Source organism: Macaca fascicularis, chromosome 10 (genome assembly GCF_037993035.2).
Source record: "Macaca fascicularis isolate 582-1 chromosome 10, T2T-MFA8v1.1".
In the NCBI taxonomy this organism is placed as follows: Eukaryota; Metazoa; Chordata; class Mammalia; order Primates; family Cercopithecidae; genus Macaca; species Macaca fascicularis.
In genome coordinates this window covers 65,916,703-65,929,026 of record NC_088384.1, presented here as the reverse complement: position 1 = coordinate 65,929,026, position 12,324 = coordinate 65,916,703, and positions in this window count along the sequence as shown.

The following is a 12,324-nucleotide window of genomic DNA, read 5'->3' as shown; positions in this document are numbered from 1 at the left end:
TTTATCACATCTGAAGGTTCTCTGCAGTAAGTCACTTTCTGACTGCTTAGGAATTTGATAAGCCAAATAGTATTCCATCACTATAGGTAAACAGTTCTGGGGAAGAAAAATCTACAATTTTTGACATTTCTCCCTGTCAATTGTTTGTATCTCATTCTAGAAATTACGTATCTTCATGCCGGAAACACTATTTGGATGTGTGTGGATGATTCTTAAAATTGATATAGTCTGAAGGATGTGTATGTACATTTATATATAGATACAATATAACCCAATTGATATTCCATTGAAGCTTTGTATTCATTTCATCAGATTATCGTGTACCTAAATTACGTGTGGAAATTTATACTTAGTATATTCTCAAATATTATTGACTAAATTGCATTTCACAGGAAATTTATTTCTCAGGAGTGTTTTCTCATTGTTTTCCTTAAAAAGCAATGCTGGCACCCAGCAAAATAATACAATTAAAAAATAAAATAAAATGCAAATACTACCTAAGGGAATACAGTGAAAAGAAATGGTTCTCACTCTCCTATCCTTCAAGCCTCCCAGTTCTTCTCCTCAGAGTATTTGGTGTTACCTGTTTCTTTTGGAATAGCCTGTCCATCTAGAAGCATACTACCATTTTACACACAAAGGATAGCATGCTCTATGTGATTTGGTACCTGCCTTTTTCATAGATTAGGTTTTCATAGTTTCACACATTACAACATTGAAAGCAGACTAAGGCTGTGGCAGATACAGAAATTTTTTCTAGACAAAAAGACAAGATTTTTCTAGATAAAACACTCCCCTGGCTTTCTAGCAAAAATGTGGAATTTATTGAAAATCTCTGATGTGTTGGATAGCCTTAGTGCCAAAAATGTTTAGCAAAAAAATTCTGAAGAAAGAGTCTTCTGCAGTTTGGATTTGCTGTTGGCAGACAGAAGCTCAGCAAAAGGGACTTGGGAGGAGTTGAGAAACTTCTGACATACCCACTTTGAAGTGGGGGTCCAGCCAGTACTTAGAGGGAAATACTGTTTTTCTAGGTGGTGAATAGGTTTCCAGTGGGTCTTGTATTTCCTCATCAAGACTAACTGAAAATATAACTTTCTGCTTGATACCCAAAAACGTAAGTGCCTTTTAGAACTGAGACACTTGCTACATTTGCAGTTAAACTAGTTGTGAAATAATTTGATTAATAAAAGTTTTATGTTGTAGAAGTAGCCTTAAAATACTGTCTTTGCAGTTGGGAAGGTAATAAAGAAACATCTTAAGGAAACTAGTATTTTGCAGCAAAATTTGAGGTTATAAAGAGGAAAATAAAACTACTGTAGAGATGAAGCACAAAGTTTATTTGAATTATTTTACTTTTTTTTTTGCTAAATTCATCAGTTTCTGAGATCTGGTTCTCATTTCTTTTTAGTCCCTCTATAAGCCTTTTTCCAATAGTGTTCATTTCAATTATTTTAAATGTCTTATGGTAATTTTACACTTGTGTTTATAAAGCTTTGTTATTTCTATGTAACACAGTAATCCTTTCATATTTTCTTCACAAAATAGAAACTCCTGGAAGTTTACTCAAAAAAATCTTGTGATCCTTTTCCTGAGATTCAGATATTTTCGACTGAAAATTGTTTTCTGACCAATGATAATTGGTACCAATGAACATATTTTAAGCTAACACAATCATTAGTACAGTATGAGAATGAATAGTAGGTGATGAAGACATTTTGTTGTCAAAATTATTGTAATATGGTCCAATGAAATGATTCCTCCTCCCATCCCCCTAACGAAAAAAACAAAACAAAACAAGAAACCTCCCCTTCTAGGGTCAAGCTGTAACACCAGTTTTTACAGTCAGAGTAGAGAATAACATTGGGCTATAACAGGGGAGTAAAAATAGGGAAATTATCCAGTATGTCCCAATTATCTCACCCTAGACTTAGGAGCTTGAGCCACAAATTCAAATTTTTCTATGTTAAAAATTATTTTTTAGAGTAATAATACATGTATGGGAAAAACAATGGCAATATTGAGATACAGTTTTTTATTTCTGAATTACAAGTTTATTGTGTATTTTGTGCATATAGAAAGTTTAAAATATTTTAGAACATAGTGGTATTTCCATTGAACAACATTTTTTAGATGTTTTGGAATGTCATTAAATGACTCTTTTATAGGAAAAAAGAGTCCTTTGAATTTTAAGCAAAATTACATTTCTGTTGGTTATTTCGTGTGAGGGGTTAGTTTTTCTAAGTGTTCTACCATGTTTCCAACACAACCTAATTAGAGTAAATACACAAAGCTTTTAAAAATACTTTATTTTATAACTTCTCACATACTGTCAAATTTTTCAAATCTGAGATTTAGTGACTAATGTAAACTCTTTTTCTCCTACAAGTCTCATTAAAGGTGTGTCATCTTACATTTACAAATTACTTTGTAATTATCAAGGAAGGTGTCAGTTTTTAACATCTGGGCTAAGTAATTGGGTTGTTGCCCCCATCAGTTACTTGAAGGAGAACTCCAGTATTTGATGTTTTGGTAAATTGATTATTAGGTTGTTGGATTTGTTAATAAAAAGTTTTCCTGTGTACATTTTAGAAGGAACAGCTATGACAATATAGTAATTAGAGAATAATTTTGCCTAATTTTGTCCCCTTTTGTTCTTCTGTGTACTGTTAATGTTGAGGGAGTAGTTGACAGATACTTGTATTTATGTGTATCTGTCTGAATTGTAGGTTGAGAATTGTTCTTAAAAGGAAGCAATAGGCAAATGTTTACCTCATAAATCAATGCAAATTTTGGTAGATTTTAAGCAATTTAATTATTGCTTAATAATTTGCATTAAAAAGCTTAATGTGAAACAATTCATTAAGCTACTTTATTCAGATAGTGAGTGCCACAAGGAAAACCTGACTTTTAATAAAGTTGCCTTATAAGATTTCCTCAAGAAAACCAAAACCCAAAAAAATCTAATAAAATGAGAGTCTTAAACCACAAGAGATGTGTCAGATGGACTTGAAAATTACTGATTATTGCCCCAGAATATCCAGTTTGTGAAATAAATTGTGGGATCTGACTCTAGTAAATCTAGGGTTTATTATAAAGTTTTTAAAAGTGAAGTACTAAATGTAAAAGGCAATTTGATCTTGTCACTGTATAGGGAATTATGTAGGGGTAATACTGAAAAGGTGATTCAAAAATGGTGTTTTTACTTTTAGAAATCATGGAAATTACACAAAAATGTCACAAACCACAGTCATTGGAATTTGGCCCAAAATACCAAGCCAGAGAAATAAGAATTGCTTGAGAAAATTGGAACCAGCTTAAATGAAACCAGCTTATCATTGGCATGTAGTATGTCTTTAAAAATGTATAATTATCTAACAGAAGGAAAATAGAACATTTGGAGTAGATTACGTCTTCAAAAACAAAAAGCATATGCTATGTATCCAATATAAATTTTTTAAAAAACTAACTCAACCATAAAAAATGGCAAACTTCAATGAGTGAAAGTTTTTTTAATAACATTCAAAAAATTTTAAATCAAATTTATATATGTTAAAGTTCACTTTTTAATGAAGAACTAAATCTTGAACTGTAAAGGGTATATTAAGGTTAAATGTTTTGCATAAGTTATTGTTCTAGGATTTGGATAATAGAATAATTTACAAGGCCATTGTTTCAATACATTCTTTATATGTTCACCATTACAAACATATAAACAAAATACTCTGAAAGATCTGAATGGAAAGTTATATGAAATTTTATTTTTCTATAAATATTGAGGTATATATAGTTAGTTTTTATTTTTATTTCTTAGCTACACCTGCTGGAATGAGATGTATGATGATTTAGAGTTGGTTCTCTTAAGTGCAGTATTTCTTTAGGATAATCAGTGATAGTGCATATATGATTGAGCTACCGTTGTAAAATAATTGATGGCAGAATGCCTTGATGCAGCTCTTACCAACAATTTATGGAGATTAAAAGGGTGGTAGAACTGGTGGGTTAGAAATTGCTTTCTAAAGAACTGGAGGATCGAAGAGAAACCTGGGGTTTCCAGTGCCCTCTGAAATAATCTTTACATAAAACCCAGGTTTAGTAGGTACAATTATTGTTTAAGTGCTCTGCTCATGAAAAAAAAATTTATGTGGCAGAAAGAGATTATTTGGTCATGGATATTGTATGAACGAATCAGGGCTTCTGTACCAATGTTAAAGGAAAACTGGAGGATGTTCTGTATATTTAATATGCACATGTGACTGTATTTAACTTTATAGGTAATAAATGATATAGGTAAACACACTTATGAAGATCAAACATGTTTCATGCCCAAGAAAGTCTAATCACGAATTGTCCTTATCTTCCTGTATATGGATTGTCCCATTTCCACATGTTCAAGCAAGATGTATCTCTCTCACATAGATATTTTGACTTAGAGACTCAAGAGGATATATGTACGGCAAAAAAAGAAAAATGTAAACATTTATTCTTCCTCTGCTTTGATTCATAAAAAATCTGAGGCAGTTTATAAATAAATATATTTGTGTGCTTTAAACATTTAGTAAGACTCAAGACCTCATAACTAAGGATCTTATAAAAGAGTAGGAAGTTAAGATATAAGTTGAAAAAACATCAACTAAATGGGCTATAAAGCCTACTGAATTCCTACAGTTGAGCCTCACATTTGGCTGTAAGCTTCCTCGTGGTCAGTTGAAAAAGTCAGTTATATTTTCCTTGCATTTAGGAAGAACACCCTCCCAATACACACACACATACACTCAACATTTCTCAAGGAAAGAGGCATTTCCTAACACTCAGCTCTAAAAAAAAAATTGTCATGGGGGCTTCATGGAGGGAGCACTGAATATAAACATGTTAATAGTTCTATAGCAGATGGAATTATTTTTAAATATTGACTTGTTGTAGTGGCCATTCCTAAAAAGTCTTCAGACTTCAACATCAAATCATCTCAATTAAGGGCTCTAAGGTTTAGGAACAAAATAAGTTTCAGGTTTGTAGCCTTCTGATTCAGGAATGCTTCATACTTTTAAAAAATGACTTCATAGAAATGATAACATCATTTGATATCCTAGTTATTAGAAAGTTCTGATACTGAAGCTAAATATGTGCCATAATTTGCAGGTAACAGTCCTAGATCAGTTCTTTGATGCCAAACTATAACTTTAGTTCCTTTCCATAAAGCGCTCTAAATATAAGAGAATATTATATTATTCTACCTATGTTTTCTCCTTTTCATACTAAAAAAATCCTCCAGAGCAAAAAGATCTAGAATGAACACATACAATTATATTAACTAAGAATTTAGTGATTATTATATGCTTAAGATTGTCTTAGTGCTTTAGAAAATTGGGGAAGTAGCCCCTCTGATATTAGAGAGAATAAACTTATTCCTGGCATTCATATCCTGACGTTGAGCAGTATTTTAAAATTATATATTGATGTAGTTTGGATGCTTGACCCCTCCAAATTTCATGTAGAAATTTGATCCCCAGTGTTGGAGGTGGGGCCTGGTGGGAGATATTTGGATCATGGGGAAGCATTGTTCGTGAAGGGTGTGGTGCCCTCCTGGTAGTGCTTCCTTTAGTTCTTGCAAGATCTGATTGTTTAAAAGAATCTGGCACCACCCTCTTCTCTCTCTTGCTTCCTCTTGCTGTAAGATGCCTGCCCTCCTTCCCCTTCTATCGTAAATTGAAGCACTCTGAAGCCCTCACCAGAAGCAGATGCTTCTTGTACAGTCTACGGAACTGTGAGCTAAATAAACCTCTTTTCTTTATAAATTACCCAGCCTCAGTTATTCCTTTATGGCAACAGACTAAGGCATTCCTATATAGCAAATGGACTAAGACGTGTATACATAATATGTATTACTTTATGGACTTTTGTGTACTATTTGAAATTATATGTTTATATCCATGTGAATATATATTTGTCTAAAAGAAAATGCATTTCAAATTCTAAACAGTTGACTTACTAATGAACTTTTCAGAACACATCCCATTTGTAAGGTGGAGATAAGTCAAAAATTGTAAACATTACTAACATTTATTAATCTTTTACTAACATACTGGTTACTTTCATGAGCTTTATGTGTTTATCTCATTTAATAGGTACAATAGAAGAGAACTTAAGTGTCATCAACATTGACAGTTCAAATGTAAAAATCTTCTAAATAGGGTTGAAAAAGAAATCTTAAAGTTATTTATGGCTGCTTTCCTGCATCTCTATAAGGTTAATAGATGATGATTTATGCTATTTTTGTTTTTTAGATGGAGTCTCGCTGTGTTGTCCAGACTGGAGTGCAGTGGTGTGATCTTGGCTCACTTGCAACCCCCACTTCCTGGGTTCAAGCGATTCTCCTGCCTCAGCCTCCCAGGTAGCTGGGATTACAGGCACCACCACGTCCTGCTAATTTTTTTATGTTTAATAGAGATGGGGTTTCACCATGTTGGCCAGGCCAGTCTAAACTCCTGACCTGAAGTGATCCACCCACCTCAGCCTCCCAGAGTGCTGGGATTACAGGCATAAGCCACAGTGCCTGGCCTGATTTGTGGTATTTTTGAGTCGCTGTTGTTAATGAGACTATTCTTACATTGCCAGATGATTTTGATAACTATTTTAATTGGGTGTTTGTTTTGTATACATTTTCTTTATAAGGGCAGCTGAAGGTTTGGATGTTTCAAGTAGAGTAGAGTTAATGGAGCAGTAATAGAAGATGTTTCTTTCCTCTAGGTACTACAGGAATGAAGTAATTTTCATTTTTGCTTTTTTCTTTTCTTTGAGACAGGGTCTTGCTGTGTCATCCAGGCTGGAATACAGCGGCATGATCATGGCTTACTGAACCTGTGCCTCCCAGGCTCAAGCAGTCTTCCCACCTCAGCCTTTGAGTAGCTGGAACTACTGGCAGGCACCACCACACCCTGCTAATTTTTGTATATTTTGTAGAGACAGGGTTTTGCCATGTTGCCCAGGCTGGTCATACTCCTGAGCTCAAGCAATTCATCACCTTGGCCTCCCAAAGTGTTGGGATTATAGGCATAAGCCACCATGCCTGGCTTGAAATAATTTTCTTAGAAAATTGAATAATATAGTTTCTCGGGTATAGTGACAAATATTTGTAGAACACTGGCATTGATTATTATTAACCTAATATTATTAAAATTATTGAGGTGATAAATAAAAGCTTGTTGTAAAACAAATCAGATAATGTGGAAATATATAGAGCAATGCTATCCAGTAGAAATACAATGTGAGCCACAAATATAGTTTAAAATTTTCTAGTAGCTGTGTTAAACATAATAAAAAGAAATAGGTGGTATTAAATAGAAATATGTTTAGGCTGGGCACAGTGGCTCATGCCTGTAACCCCAGATCTTTGGGAGGCTGATATGGGAGGATTGTTTGAGGCTAGCAGTTTAAGAACAGCCTGGTCAACATAGTGAGACCCCCCATCTCTACTTTAAAAATAAAAATAAAAATTTTATTTAAGCCAGTATTTCCAAAATATTATTTTCACATACTATATACTCAACATAAAATCATTAAGGAGGTTTTTTTTTTGTACTAAGCCTTTGTGATTTTACACTTACTGCACATCTCAGTTTGAACTAGTCACAATTCAAGTGCTCAGTAGCGGTGTGCTGCTCATGGCTTCTGTATTGAGCAGCATTGTTCTAGAGTAGGGATCAGGAAACTGTGACCTGTAGGCCAAATCTGGCCCAGCACCTGTTTTTGTATGGCCCAGGAGTTAAGAGTGGTCTTTACATTTTTTAATGGTTGAAAAAAATTAGATGACTAATAATATTTCATGATGTGTGAAAATCCTATGAAATTCAAATATCAGTGTTCATAAAGTTTTATTGAACACACTTGCACTCCTTTGTCTATGACTGCTTTCTGGCTACACAGCAGCATAGTTGAGTAATTGCAAGAGACTGTATAGCCCACAAGCCTAAAATATTTAATTACTGGCCCTTTACAGAAAATGTGCGTCAACCTCTGCAAGAGTAAAAGAGAAAGTTACTTAGGTATATACCCAGTCCCACACCTGTTTCTAGAAGCAGTCACTATTAGGGTATTTTTTTGTTTTTCTAGATCTTTCTTTCTATATATGTCTGTGTATCTGTATACACATCCACATATATCCTATGGCTAGTTTTATTTATATATCTATAACATATTTACCCTTTTTAATATAATGTTATATATATATTCTGTGATTTCCTTTCTTTAACTGTATTTTGTTTCGGTTTCCACATCAGTACCTATACATATATTTGTCAGTACCAATACATGTTTTCACAGCAGTGCACATCTTCACAGTTTTTGTTTTTTTTGTGAGATAGTGTCTCTTGTTCTGTTGTCCAAGTCTACTCACTCTGAGTGCATTAGTGTGATCTCAACTCACTGCAGCCTCAACCTCCTGGGTTCAAGTGATCCTCCCACCTTAGCTTCCCAAGTAGCTGGGACTACAGGTGTGCACCACCATACCTGGCTAATACAGAAATTTTTTTTTGTTGTAGAGACAGTGTCTCCCTATGTTGCCCAGGCTAGTCTCGAACTCCTAGACTCAAGTGATCCTCCCACCTTAGCCTCCCAAAGTGCTGGGATTACAAGTGTAAGCCACTGTGCCCAGCTGATCTTCATCATTCTTTCTAATGATTATTTATATTCCATAATAGGGTTTAATGGTAAATTATTTAACCAGTTCCCCATTAAGGAGTTGAGGTTTGTTCTTTCTTTGTCTTTCTCTCTTCATTCTTTTGTTCTTTAGTTCTTTTCTTCCTTTCTATTATAAGCAGTGTTGCAGTGAACATACAGATCTTTGTGTGCTGATACAGAAATGTCTGCAGGATAGATTTCTAGAACTAAAATTGGATCAGAAGATAAGTTTTTAGTTTGTGTATTTAGAGACAGGATCTTGCTCCGTTGCCCAGGCTGGAGGGCAGTGGCTCAATCATAGCTCACTGTAACCTTGAACCCTTGGGATACAGGAATCCTCCTCACTCAGCCTCCAGAGTAGCCAATACTGCAGGTGCATGCCACCATGCTCTGCTAATATTTTTAGTTTTTGTAGAGATGGGGATCTTGCTGTGTTGACCAGGCTGGTCTTGAGCTCCTGATCTCAAGCCGTCCTCCCACCTCAGCTTCCCAAAGTGCTGGGATTACAGGTGTGAGCCACTTGGTTCAGCCAGTCAGAGGATAAATTTATTACACAGCAGAGGTTGCCAAAGTGCCCTCCAAAAAGACTATTAGTTTACACATTAGTTTACAAGTTAGCAGTGTTATGATTTTTCTCCCTACATCTCTCACCAACACTTGATAATAATTTAAAAGGTTTTTACCAGTCTAAATTCAGTTTTACTAAGTACTTTAATATTTCTTTAATACTCTTCTACTTAAAAAATACTATTGCTCATTTAAACAACCAAAAAGAAAATTAACCAAGAAATATATAAACTGTAAGGGGAAAGTCCCCTGAAAATAACATCCGGAAATACCACTATTATAGAAGTATTCAAGCTGAAAATTTTAGCCTACACTCTAACATATTTCTGTTTTCGACCTTGTTACTTTTCCTTGACAGGATCATGGTTTAGTAAAAAGCAATTATGCTTTAGAATTAGATGGACTTCAGGCTGGGCGTGGGGGCTCATGCTTTTGATCCCAGCACTTGGGGAGGCTGAGGTGGGCAGATCACATAAGGTCAGGAGTTCGAGACCAGCCTGGCCAACATGGTGAAACCCCATCTCCACTAAAAATACAAAAATTAGCGAGGGTGTGATGGCACTTGCCTGTAGTCCCAGCTACTTGGGAGGCTGAGGCAGGAGAATTGGTTGAATCTGGGAGATGGAGGTTGCACTCCAGCCTGGGTGACAGAGTGAGATTCTGTCTCAAAAAAAAAAAAAAAAAAAAAGAAGTAGATGAACTTCAGTTGAATCACATTCTACCAAACTGTAAAATTTGGTGGCAGATTTTAACCCTTTTGAATCTAAGTTTTCTCATCTGTAAAAATGTGAGGTTAGATTAAATAGGTTTAAGTAATAGATAAAATCACCTATCATAGCAATTTTAGAAAATATTTGCTTTATTATTTCTTTTATTCCTTTCTCCTTTTTTCTATGTCCCAAAAGTATATATTTTTTTCTTTTTCTTTTTAGGTAACACCTCATAATTGGACCTGTTTATGAGATAGTGATATTTCAATACATGTGCAATGATCAAATACAATGTACAATGACCAAATCAGGATAATTAACATATTAGTCACTTCAAACATTATCATTTCTTTGTGTTGAGAACATTCAAAATCTTCTAGCTTTTTGAAAATATACTATAAATTATTGTTGATCGTATTCATCCTACATTGCTGCAGAGCACTAGGACTTATTCCTCCTATCTAGCTGTAATTTTGTATCTGTTAACCATTATCTTCCTACTCCTTCCTTTCTCAGTCTCTAATAACAACAATTCTCTCTACTTCTATGAGCAGAACTTTTTAGCTCCTATATGAGTGAGGACATGTGGTATTTACCTTTCTGTTTTTCCAACTTTTTATTTGGATTATTAGGTTTTCTGCTATTGAGTTCCTTATATATTAGTCCTGTTTCATATGTATAGTTTGCAAATGTTTTCTCCCATTCTACAGATTGTCTCTTCACTTTGTTGTTTCCTTTGCTGTGCAGAAGCTTTTTAGTTTGAGGTGGTACCATTTGCCTATTTCTGTTTTTTGTTGCCTGTGCTTCCCCATAACAGCTTTACCCATAAAATCTTTGCCTAGACCAGTATCCTGAGGATTTTCCCTGTGTTTTCTTCTAGTAGTTTTATACTTTTGGGTCTTACATTTAAGTTTTTAATTCATTTTGGGTTGATTTTTGTATATGGTAAGAGATGAAAGTCCAGTTTTATTCCTCTGCATATGGATATCCAGTTTTCCCAGCACCATTTAGTGAAGAGAGTGTCCTTTCCTCAATTTATATTCTTGATGCCTTTGTTGAAAATCGGTTGGCTGTAAATATGATTGTTTATTTCTGGTTTCTCTTTTATGTCCCATTGGTCTATATGTCTGTTTTTATACCAATACCATGCTGGTTTTGTTACTACAGCTTTGTAGTATATTTTAAAGTTAGGTAGTGTAATGCCTCTAGCTTTGTACTTTTTGCTCAGAAGTGATTTGGCTACTTGTCTTTTGTGGTTTCACACATATTTTAGGATTAAAAAATTTATGTGAAGAATGTCATTGATATTTTGATAGAGATTGCATTGAATCTGTAGATTGCTTGGGATAGTATGATCATTTTAACAATATTATTTTTTCCAGTCTGTGGGCATGGGAGGTCTTTCCATGTTTTGTGTCCTCTTTAAATTCTTTCATTAGTATTTTGTAGTTTTCATTGTGGAGATCTTTCACCTCCTTGATTAAATTTCTTCCCAAGTATTTTTTGGTAGCAATTTTTTTTTTTTTTTTTTTTTTTTTTTTTTTTTTTGAGACAGAGTCTCGCTCTGTCGCCCAGGCTGGAGTGCAGTGGCCGGATCTCAGCTCACTGCAAGCTCTGCCTCCCGGGTTTATGCCATTCTCCTGCCTCAGCCTCCTGAGTAGCTGGGACTACAGGCACCTGCCACCTCGCCCAGCTAGTTTTTTGTATTTTTTAGTAGAGACAGTGTTTCACCATGTTAGCCAGGATGGTCTCGATCTCCTGACCTCATGATCCGCCTGTCTTGGCCTCCCAAAGTGCTGGGATTACAGGCTTGAGCCACCGCGCCTGGCCTTTTGGTAGCAATTGTAAATGGGATTGCTTTCTTGATTTTTTTTCCCAGATAATTCATTATTGATGTGTAGAAACTCTACTGATTTTTATATGTTGATTTTGTATCTTGCAACTTTACTGAATTCATTTACTAGTTCTGAGAGTTTTTTGGTGGAGTCTTTAGGTGTTTCTATCTATAAGGTCATGTTCTCTGCAAAGGGCCAATTTGACTTCCTCTTTTCCAATTTGGATGCCCTTTATATCTTTCTCTTGCCTAATTGCTTTGTCTAGGACGTTCAGTACTGTGTTGAATAAGAGCGATGAAAGTGGGCATCCTTGTCTTGTTCCAGTTCTTACAGGAAGAGTTTTCAGCTTTTCCATGTTCAGTCTGATGTTAGCTGTGGGTTTGTCATATATGATTTTTATTGTGTAGGTATGTTCCTTCTATACATAATTTGTTGAGAGTTTTGTTTTATCATGAAAGAATGTTAAAATTTATCAAATATTTTTTGTGCATCTATTGATCATAAGGTTTTGTCCTCCACTCTATTGGTGACGGGTATCA